This window comes from Schistocerca piceifrons, chromosome 9 (genome assembly GCF_021461385.2).
Source record: "Schistocerca piceifrons isolate TAMUIC-IGC-003096 chromosome 9, iqSchPice1.1, whole genome shotgun sequence".
In the NCBI taxonomy this organism is placed as follows: Eukaryota; Metazoa; Arthropoda; class Insecta; order Orthoptera; family Acrididae; genus Schistocerca; species Schistocerca piceifrons.
The window spans coordinates 50,388,747-50,400,754 of record NC_060146.1 but is presented as its reverse complement, the minus strand read 5'-3'; positions in this window follow the sequence as shown (position 1 = coordinate 50,400,754).

Sequence of the window (12,008 nt, the reverse complement as noted above, 5' to 3'; positions counted from 1 at the left end):
TTCAGACCTGTGAATTAATTTTAGAAAATACTAGAAACCAATCTTAAAATAACATGAAGTGTCTAATGACGACAAATTTTAACAGGTCTCTACATTGGATCTGAGACTGTGAGAAAATATATATCGGCCAAACAGGTCGAAATTTTGCAGTAAGGTACAAAGAACATACGTCGGGTACCTCACGAACAAAATCTGTTTTTGGCCATCACATAACATTCAATAATCATGGTGAAGGGACAGTACAACAGAATCTACAAGTTCTTCATTATGCAAATAAAGATTTACTTATGAATATCTTAGAAGAAATCGAGATATATGCTCATTTGAAAACCAAATCATCAATGCTGATCAATGAACAATTAGATTTTCGCTAAAAATATTTTTACGACCTTTTTGACGAAATTTTATAATTAAGGTGCACCTACTCTTTTGTTCTAAAATATAAGATTAGTTATACCCATGACAAAAGCTACGTATGAAAAATATGCTATATAACATATAAAATATTTATTAAATTGAAATTGATTATTATAAAAACTCTTAGATCGATGAGTTCTAAATATTCAATCAGCTGTCTCATCAGTTATTCAGAGAAACATAATGCGGAACATACTCCTGGCTGCTACCCTACTGTTATAAAGAATGTTGCTATGCAAACTGCAGTTAAAGTAAGACGATTCTGCAACATCCATCAAAGATGCAATTGTGATGTAGGCGACACGGTATAGTCGATATATACCACAATTCCAAGGACTTTTACATCTTTGATTTAACTGACACTGTAATAGTATTAAGGTTCCCCATAGAGGGCACAGCTATTACACATCGTAGTTTACCGTTTTTATCTAAAATACAAATAAGTTCAACACATACTAACTATCTCTTAATCAGACATTTTAAATGAATCAATTTCACGTTATTAGTGTATTTCGTATTTTTATGGTTTGACGATAGTGTCATATTATGAACGCTGATTGGCAGTTGTGAAGTAGTGTAAGTGCATATTTAAGCTCATGCTCAGCACTCATAACCATCAGTTGACTTCGTAGCAGCTGAGGAGAGCTCCGCCTACCATCCGCCAGGGAAGCCATGGGATAATAAGTTTTATTTTATCTTGTTAAAATTTGTCGTCATTAGACACTTTTCATGTTATTTTAAGATTGGCTTTTAGTATTTTCTAAAATTAATTCACAGGTCTGAAGATGGTTATATAAATATAACCGAAACCGGTCACCTATGTTATTGAGACATAAGTGTTGTGATCAAGACTGAACTTTAGTTAAAATACAATAATCTATTGATCACTGTATTCCAAAAAATGTTTACCAATGTCATACTCTGTCATGGCATGGTCCACCGCTGATGTACAACATCTACTCTACACTGCTGTCATACATCTACCATCCCTACCTGCGCCCCACCATCATCAGATCATGAAGAGGTATATTCATCATCATCATCATCATTAGGATTTCCCTTCCAGATATCTGGGTAGGAACTTTGTGAACGATATCCCTCCATTGGTTTCTGTCCTGGTATAGCTTTTCTCCCTCCACAGCATCCCACGTTATTCCCCTTGGAATCCTCATTAACGTGGTCTCACCATCCCTTCGTTGGCCACCCAATCGCTCTACTTCTGGTACCTCCATATCCAAGTACTGACATGGAGTTCGGATCGGGTGCATTCGCTCCACATGACCCAACCACTTCGATCTCGAAGCACTCATTCGTTCCTCCATCGTCGAAATCACCTGCAGGTCTCTCCTTACATATTCTACTATGTCACTCCTGGTTTTTGCAGAGCTGACCAAAGGGACTTCATTTCACATTCTTGTATGTGACTCCCTTCTCTCTTATTTATTACACAGGACTCCAGACTATAAGTCATGACTGGGAGGAGATTGGTTTCATACTGGTCTGTTCACCTCTTAGGGGAACTCCCGAGATTAGGTTTCGCACTTTTGCTACTCTGTTTAAAAGTTCTGGCTTGGCACTTCCATCACTTGATACAACACTACCCAGATAACTAAACCTTTTTACACATTCATCCTTCTCCCCTTCTGGTATGATGTTACAAGGTGTGGGTGTCCTACTCATCTTCATTCCCACTGTCATGCTCTTAGTGACAGTCAGCTTGAATTCTTTAAAATTTTATACCAGTAATCCAGTCTCCTCTGGACCTCCATTTCTGTCTCTCCCCAAGTGGCTATGCCATCAGCAATAAGCAGAAGCACTGAGATCTTCATTTTCTAATTCCTTGATTTCCTTCGTGATTGTGTCTACAAATTTAATGATGGGTAATGGGGAAAGCGAACTCCTTTGCTGAACACCTCCCTTTGTAAGAAACCTTTTTGACCTTCCATTTCCTACTTGTACACTGCTTTCACAACCTTCAATAATATCTGACTTTTTTATTTAATGAGTCAGGAACATTATTTTTTCTCAAGCACTGTCATATTTTACCCTTTGGTATTCTGTCGCACTTACGCTTTTTCCAAATCAAGAAATACTACTATCAGGTTCTTTCCTTTCTCCATAACTGACAACTGGAAAAATGAGGACTGCATTTGCCCTGTTACTTCTGAATCCACACTGTTCTTCCTAAAATTGATGTTCTAGGATTTTCCTCAGTATCTTTTATATGCTATTTTCCGTTATCTTAAGGCAATGTGATAGCAGTGTGGTTCCTTGGTATTCAGTGCACTTCGTTTTACTTCCTTTCTTAAACAACTGTATTATAATTCCCTTTTACCAATTATCTGGCACTTCGTTCTCTTTCCATGTCACCTCCAGCAACCGATGTAACCACGGTATTCCTTGGATTACAGCTGCCCAATCATATCTGCTATCACTTCATCTACTCCTGCCGCCTTCCCACCTTTCATCTGTTTCAGGCCATTTCCAGTTTCTGCAAAAGAAACTGGATTAAAACGTATCCCCTAGTAAACATGAGCATGCACTGTGCCGTTAGCATGTAGTGATCCTTAGGTACCACCGTTATATTCTAAGTCTCAACATGGTCCATCCTTGATCCGCATTATCTTATGTCAGATGCCTACTAGCCCCAGCTGCACCCCAACACCGTCAGAATCTGCACCCACCCATCACACAACTGCCAGCCCTTCCCACATTCTAACACCATCAAACCATGAACAGGAATCCCCACGGGAACCCTAGCATCTACTGACCATAACCACACAGCCGTACTTGCATATCGGCATTATACCCTGTTTCGTGAATGGATCATCCACGATCAACCATCAACACTGTTAACAGGTACTCAGAAGTGAACCACAGATGCACTGTTTCATAACCACGTCACAGTCGTCCTCTAAAGCCATTATACTTTGAGTCATGACATTGTTCACCCATGAGATACAATACATAACCCCACACTGTCACTCACCTGCTAGACCTACCCAAACACCAACGACATCAACATCAAAAATAGGTACCACAGGTGAACCTCAGTGTGCCTCACTACATTACAGGTATTACTACTGTCATTGTACTGCGTCGGTACAAAGACGTACAGAGACCTGTTGGACGACCACATTCACTTCTGTGTACCAATGTACTCAGAATTTTTCGTAACACAGCTCACCAAACCATTATCCCTGCATTGCGTAATAGTTCTTAAGTGATCACTGACAAATTTCTTGAATTTTCCATGCGAAGCACTGACGCTGGGTGAGGCATTAATTTAATCACCTGTGGATATCACTTTATTTCCTGCACTCCCCAATATGGTTTTATGTTCTGTAGTTCTTAGCACACCAGACAGTTTTTCCTCCCTATGTTTCAGTACTTCAAACTAGTACTGTACATGTGTTTATTTACTCGTTCACTGTTTACTGAAAGATACTGCAGGCAACATCCAACACTCTCCTCAATAGTGGACTGTGGCAGTGGTTTGGACTTATTTTCCCACCGGACTTTTTAGAAATTGTCAATGACAATGAAATTCACCAACAGCCATGTAACTCAAGATGTTATTTTATTTTATTTTATTTTATTTTGAAGGTTACCAGTTTCATCATTTCACTATGCCATAAAGTAAAATAATATAACGTCTTAAGTTACATGGCTGTTGATGAATTTCATTGACACTGACAGTTATTTAGCCAACCAAAGTCCTCTGTCCATAATGGACCAACAGAGATTGACTTTTTGGAGTCTCTTCAACCAAGAATCTTCCTTCAGAATGTCAATTGGTTTCCTGTTCCAGTAAAATGTTGCAGCAGAATTTGTGGATGGCCTATGAGAATCTCATGGTATTTATCACCAGCTGTCTAAGACACAATGGGGTTCTCTCCCTTCATACTCCATACTTCTGACTCACTCTACAGTAGATATCCACAGCTGGTGGTTTTTTAGTTGAGCCACGAGTAGCGTGCAGCACTTATGACACCATCTTATCGCTTCCTTTTAACCCCACACCCAGTTACCCCGTTTTGTTATTTGAACTATAGAGTGTGGCCAGCTGTGAAGATGAACCTCAACTAATCCATAAAAGTTGTCAGCATAAGAACATTTTCATAAACTACCTGCACTGTCACTTAATTTGTGATCCCCATATTGGTGTGTCGCTGACTGTGTAGATGAACCTTGAATTCTTCGAAAAGTGTGTGGCGACCACCTTCCTGGATCATCACACCTAGATGGCCCATTTTGTTGCTTGTGACTGGAGTGTGGCAGACTGTGGGATATAGTCACAAATAGCCCACAGTGCATACGACTGCACAGTAGTTTTGACATCATGTGGTCACCTTCATAGACACCCAGCCTGACTGCAACTAGCCTGTTTTGTTGTTTGCATCTTGGTGTGTGAGTGATTGTGTGGGTGCGTTATGAGCAGCTCGCAGGGATGTATCGCCGTGTGTTCACCCTTGTGCACCTTTCACACCCAGTTGCCTTGATTGCTTTGTTTGTGTTTGGACCCTGGCGACTGGCAGCCAGTGTGGACGAGCCATGAGTAGCCCGCAGTACTTGTGTCCGCAGATGACGGCCAGCTCGTACCCGGGCATGACGCAGCCCTTCAGTATGACGCACGGAGCCACTAACATGACCGCGGCCGCTGTCTCTGGGATGCGGCAGGATGCCATGGGTGAGTTCACTTCCATTCTTTTCGCTTTCCTTAAAATGTTACATTACAGATCGTGGGCCTACTACGGCTTTACAAGTAGGAACAGTAGCAGTGTTCAAGTAGTACAGCCTTAGAGTGCACACTAATTGAGCCCCTACCTGCGGAGATGGCGTGGTAGGGAAGGTCACAACGGTAGTGTGTGACCGCTCAGTGTCATTCAATACGATCACGACGACACCCCTCGATCGGCGTTAGCAGTCGTGGTGACACTCGCCTTCACACATGGCAGTGGACGTTTGAAAATTCGTGACGCTAGCTCAATGGTCGTCAATTGATTTAAATGTATTTACCGGCTGACTCTTAATTCAATTACTACCACAGGGGTGAGGAGAAAGAACACATCCTGGTGTTACTAGCATTATGCGTATTTAGATGTTAGATTAATCTGAATGGTTTGCATTGTTCCAGCGATTCTATTCGAAGTCTATGCTGATGTACCGACGAGGACCATTTTCGCAGATAAACATGCAAGTACGTAATGGATAATCAGTTTCTCAATATAGTTCGTCGTACTCACACATTATACATCCGCTGTAAGAACAATTTCATGCATTTACATTTTTGGTGTCCCACAATATTGGTTGGCTAAATATTATGACGATACGTTGCATACAACTCCCACAGATATTCTTTATCATGTAGTCAAGACTACGTAATGAAGCCAAAATCGTGGATAAAACTGAAATGTTGTTTGTTTATTATCATTTTTCTTTTCACTAACTAAATATGAAATATCGATCGGGATTGTGGGTGATGATCCTATCCTTCTTTCCAGTATTAAAATGGTCGATATCGTGTTCTGAATAACGCGTGTCATATAATGTCCAAATATCGACACCACCCAGGCTATCAATTCGGCACTTAAATGTCTATTCTTCGCTCTTGAAATGTTCGATGTGATTGTCTTTCACACGCAGGGTTCAATTTAACGGTGTATGCGCTGTTTTTAGTATTTTAGGTCCCAGTTAATTAATATCTGGTAGTTAATAAGCGAACTATTTTTATGCTGGCGCATTGTTTGTATCAGTTACCCCCGCAACCGTCCAAGGATAAGATTCTCTTAAAGTTGCGCCCACACGCGTTTCACAATTTTATAAAATGCAGACTTACGTAAACTATAGCTTTCCGTTGCGTACAACTTTCGTGGGTTCCACAACCATAATAGTTTCCCAAGAGTATTTTTACCAGCTAACACAAAGTTCGAATTATGTTGTCGGAATCATTTTCACTTCACCCGACAATAAGCGCCTCTGATCACTTCGTAATACGTATTGTATTTTAAACGCGCTTGAAGAGTCTTTAAATAATCTCCTTAACGACTTTCGCAGTCGCGTACCACTTTTTCATCGACTAGCCCGATCGCGATAACTGAAGGTAGAGAGCTCAATAATGTGTTACATGTTCTTTTATATGTAATAAAAACAAACGCGCCCCTATATCTTTCTGTCCGGCTTGATCTTTGCTGCTTTGCTTTTTATTACTTTTCATTATATTGCTTCTTAGTAATACTGTGCAGTTATTAAAGTATCGTACTACTTTCCCCTTTTTAATTCTTCCAAAATAATGTCTATTTATCCCCGATTTTAATTAATATGATGCTAATTGACACGCCTGCCCGCAAAGTACCGTTATAAGTGACTGTAGTGTTGGGGAAGAGGGGCTGGGGGCTCTGTCTTGAAAGATCACTGCATGGTACGTGAGGTGTAGTTCAACAGCTGAAGCCTATGCGGAAACACGTGCCATACATCGCCTGTAAGCTATAGCTAGCAAGTCTCCAAAGCGTCATATTAACAGGTTGTGTCATTATGACCAATAAAGTGGCAAATATAGGATTCAAAGCTAACAGTTACTCGCAAGAGCACAAAAAAATAGTTGCGTAAACAACTAACAGAAGCGAAACAAATCTGGCCATATGCTATCAAATTGAAATCTCATGAAACAAAAACGAGGTACAAATGCAATGTATCAGATAATCCCATTAACTATAGTACTGACCTTGCAATAGAAATAACACATAGAGCATTACAAAACAATACCGAGGATATCGTTTGAAATCTCCAGTGCTTTTTTCTTATATAGGAGAAAAATAAACTGTGGATGGAAACCTGTCTCAGAAACGGTCATACACCGAAGATACAAAGCATCACATCCATAGCAGACAAGGCCTATCTACACAGCAGTTAGCTGCATCTTCTCCACTGCCGATTACCGAATAACGAACAACATTTCGAGACGTTCCGCCTACCGTCCGCCAGCGTACACAGTCACATTTTCTGCTGATTGTGTGTCCCAGTGACAAGTGTTGGCGCCTATAACTTCGATACTCTGTAGCGTCGTTCGATACCATTTGCGGGCACGGATTCCTATCGTCAGTTTGTTCCTCACGACATCTTCTAAAGCCCCTCCGAGTTTGTAGCTACCGTTTCATAACCTGTTCAGGAACGTTATTGCTGTATTCTGTTGTAGGGTATACTCCATAAACGAGATCTCCAAGGCCTCGGTGTACGACAAGACATAACACACGTAAAAGTGATTATATCTGTTCTATCAATGTGGCTGTGATTAACAGCACTACTAAGTGACCGTTCAGAGTCAAAGTTCATTTTGTTTATTACGGAACCAATACTTAGCTCTTATATGGAAGAGACCGGACGTAAGGTTCAGTAGTTTCAGCAGTCTGTTGCCCGCCGAGACTCGTCGTAACTAGAATGCTGTGTGTAGGCTGTGGGAGTAGACCTGCCAATTGAATCTCTACTCGACTCTGCTTGCTGGGCCGTGCAGCCCACATAAATATCCGGCGAACTGAATGATGCTGAGCTACGCTCTGTTTCCGCCCACGTGAGGGGCGATGTAAAATAGCGCAGCAAAGGTGTCGTCCTCTGTAGGCCAGTCCAGAATCACGGCTGTCTCGCCGCTTAACGCCTGCTGCGTAGACAACCCAAATGACACTGCAGTACAGCGTGGAGCCTCTTTCGACGTGGAATATCCCAATTACATAAAAATAAAATTGTACTCTCCCTCTTCGCGTCTTGCTGAAGCAGTGACGCATTGGGAAATTCTAATATGTTTTCCACTTCGCTTATTGTGCGAGTGGAGTAGCTAGTAGTTCCTGCAACTCAGCCTCGCAGTTTTTAAACATTGTTGAGGCTCTCATGGCCACCTGTTGATAAACTACCCCTTGGTTTCTGTCTCGGATTCTTCGGCCGACGTTCGTTTGGTGATTTTTCTGACGTTCCGCCAGCACGAATGGTTGTCATTTTCAAACCTCCTTCTGGCGGACTGGAGTCGAGTTCGCGGCCGCAGATTATACGAGGATTGTCCAGAAGGTAAGTTCCGATCTGTCGCGAAATGGAAGCCACAGTGGAAACCAGAAACGTTTTATTTGCAACAGTTAGGTACACCTTCCACCTACTTCTCTACATAGTCGCCGCTCCAGCTTCGAGTTTTGTCGTAGTGTTGTATCAACTTTCCAATATCCTCGTCATAGAAAGCAGCCGCCTGTGCTTTCGGCCAGTTATCTGCACTGGTCTACAGCTAGTTGTCTGTGGAAAAATTTTGTCTTCATGGTTCTTGTGAGCAGATATGAGACTGTATTGTGGGTGATCGATCACTTCTCATCGGAAACGCTGCAGGAGCATCTTCATTGCCCCTGCAGTGTGCGGCCGAGAATTGGCATGAAGAAGGAACTGCTCGACCGTTGTGATATGTGGGCTGCATGACACAGGCGAAATCTCTAACCAGGCCCTCATACTTGGCGGCAGACGCTATTCCCTACACATCTTTAAGTGCTCACTGTTCACTCAAAACTGAAAAGAGCGACGCGACACGGTAGACGAGCATGTTAGAGACACTGCCCAACACACCTGTGCAAAGCTTTACCGAATTTTAGCAGTGGTTTCCATTTCGCGACCGATCAGAACATACTTTTTGCGTAACCCTCGCACCGTATATTCCTGGCGCGCCATCGCCCCAGGGCTTTCCTGTGGTTATTACCGCTGGGGCTCTCTCCTTGCTACCTGCAACCGTCATTCACTGCAGCTTAGACTTCCAGGATGTGGAGCCATAGTGAGAAACAGCTCGGTGACTTCCCTATGCCAACATAAAATTTACCATGGAGATAGAAAAGATAAACAGATACCCTTCCTATATGTGCTGGTCACGAAGAACGGTTAAATCCTGGGACACAGAGTGTATCCAAAACCGACACACACAGACCGGTACCTGCACTAATTGTCAAATCACAACCCGAAAAAGAAACAAGGATTGATCGGTTGGTATATTTGTGGGAGGGGAGCAAACAGCGAGGTCCCATCGGATTAGGGAAGGGCTGATGGGGAAGGAAGTCGGCCGTGCCCTTCCATGGGAATCATCCGGAAATTTACCAGGAGCGATTTATCGAAATAACGGAAAACCTAAATCAGGATGGCCGGACGTAGGTTTGAACCGTCGTCCTCCCGAATGCAAGTCCAGTGTGCTAACCACAGCGCCACTTCGCTCGGAGGCATGATTAATGCGCTCGTATAGCGAGCAAGGCCAATTTGTGAGCCGCAGCGCCGCAGAAGCGAGATGAAACACCTACAAAGCGTTCTGAGGGACGATGGCAACTCCACCAGTTACATAAGAAGTGTCACAGAATCAAACATTCGGCGAAGTGACACTTCGGAAAAAGAAAGGTCGAGTACGGCCTTTCTGGCATAGATTCCCAGAGTGATGGACAGAATCGGCCCTATACTGTGCAAACACAGAAACACACCGCATACCATGTAAATGACAGAACTATCAATCAATACAGGGGTCTCCGAATATAAATTTCTTCAAAGAAATGTTCGCATATTTCCCGTTCTGCCCCACCTAGGAACAGTATGAGATAACGCAGCTTTTTGTTGATATTCTTGCATAAACATTGAAATTATTAAAATATCATCTTCAAATTAAGACAGAAAGTTGTTTAATAAACAGTTTATACTAAGGAATATGGCATCTTCTATAAGAAAATATTTTAATATAATTTTAAAAGGTACAAACATTGTTAATGCTTATACCATGTTACTTTTACTTTATTGACTGCCATCGCTCGTGCTTCAGATGAATTTTGTAGATCGTGAATGGACAACATACATCCTGTAACCCTGTCGCGCCCAGCTAGACAAGTTTGTTTCTTAAATCTGTGTGGGAAGTCATTTACTTCCGCCAGTTGATAGGCTACTTATCTGAGATCTTTCATCATCAGACCAAAGAGTCTTTTCCCCACTGACTCCAGATACGACACTAATTCGACTTCTTGTGCTGCCGTGAACGGCTAGGTAATGCGCCAATGGCGTAGAGTAGTCTTTCTAAAATCGAACTGGGATTCCATCCGGACCCGGTAATTTATTTGCTTTCAAATCTTTCAATCGTTTCTCTACGCCAGGTATGCTTATTATTATGTAATCAGTACGGGAATCTGCTCGATGGTCAAATGACTGCATGTTTGTTCGATTCTCATATGTGAACTACACTCCTGGAAATGGAAAAAAGAACACATTGACACCGGTGTGTCAGACCCACCATACTTGCTCCGGACACTGCGAAAGGGCTGTACAAGCAATGATCACACGCACGGCACAGCGGACACACCAGGAACCGCGGTGTTGGCCGTCGAATGGCGCTAGCTGCGCAGCATTTGTGCACCGCCACCGTCAGTGTCAGCCAGTTTGCCGTGGCATACGGAGCTCCATCGCAGTCTTTAACACTGGTAGCATACCGCGACAGCGTGGACGTGAACCGTATGTGCAGTTGACGGACTTTGAGCGAGGGCGTATAGTGGGCATGCGGGAGGCCGGGTGGACGTACCGCCGAATTGCTCAACACGTGGGGCGTGAGGTCTCCACAGTACATCGATGTTGTCGCCAGTGGTTGGCGGAAGGTGCACGTGCCCGTCGACCTGGGACCGGACCGCAGCGACGCACGGATGCACGCCAAGACCGTAGGATCCTACACAGTGCCGTAGGGGACCGCACCGCCACTTCCCAGCAAATTAGGGACACTGTTGCTCCCGGGGTATAGGCGAGGACCATTCGCAACCGTCTCCATGAAGCTGGGCTACGGTCCCGCACACAGTTAGGCCGTCTTCCGCTCACGCCCCAACATCGTGCAGCCCGCCTCCAGTGGTGTCGCGACAGGCGTGAATGGAGGGACGAATGGAGACGTGTCGTCTTCAGCGATGAGAGTCGCTTCTGCCTTGGTGCCAATGATGGTCGTATGCGTGTTTGGCGCCGTGCAGGTGAGCGCCACAATCAGGACTGCATACGACCGAGGCACACAGGGCCAACACCCGGCATCATGGTGTGGGGAGCGATCTCCTACACTGGCCGTACACCACTGGTGATCGTCGAGGGGACACTGAATAGTGCACGGTACATCCAAACCGTCATCGAACCCATCGTTCTACCATTCCTAGACCGGCAAGGGAACTTGCTGTTCCAACAGGACAATGCACGTCCGCATATATCCCGTGCCACCCAACGTGCTCTAGAAGGTGTAAGTCAACTACCCTGGCCAGCAAGATCTCCGGATCTGTCCCCCATTGAGCATGTTTGGGACTGGATGAAGCGTCGTCTCACGCGGTCTGCACGTCCAGCACGAACGCTGGTCCAATTGAGGCGCCAGGTGGAAATGGCATGGCAAGCCGTTCCACAGGACTACATCCAGCATCTCTACGATCGTCTCCATGGGAGAATAGCAGCGTGCATTGCTGGGAAGGGTGGATATACACTGTACTAGTGCCGACATTGTGCATGCTCTGTTGCCTGTGTCTATGTGCCTGTGGTTCTGTCAGTGTGATCATGTGATGTATCTGACCCCAGGAATGTGTCAATAAAGT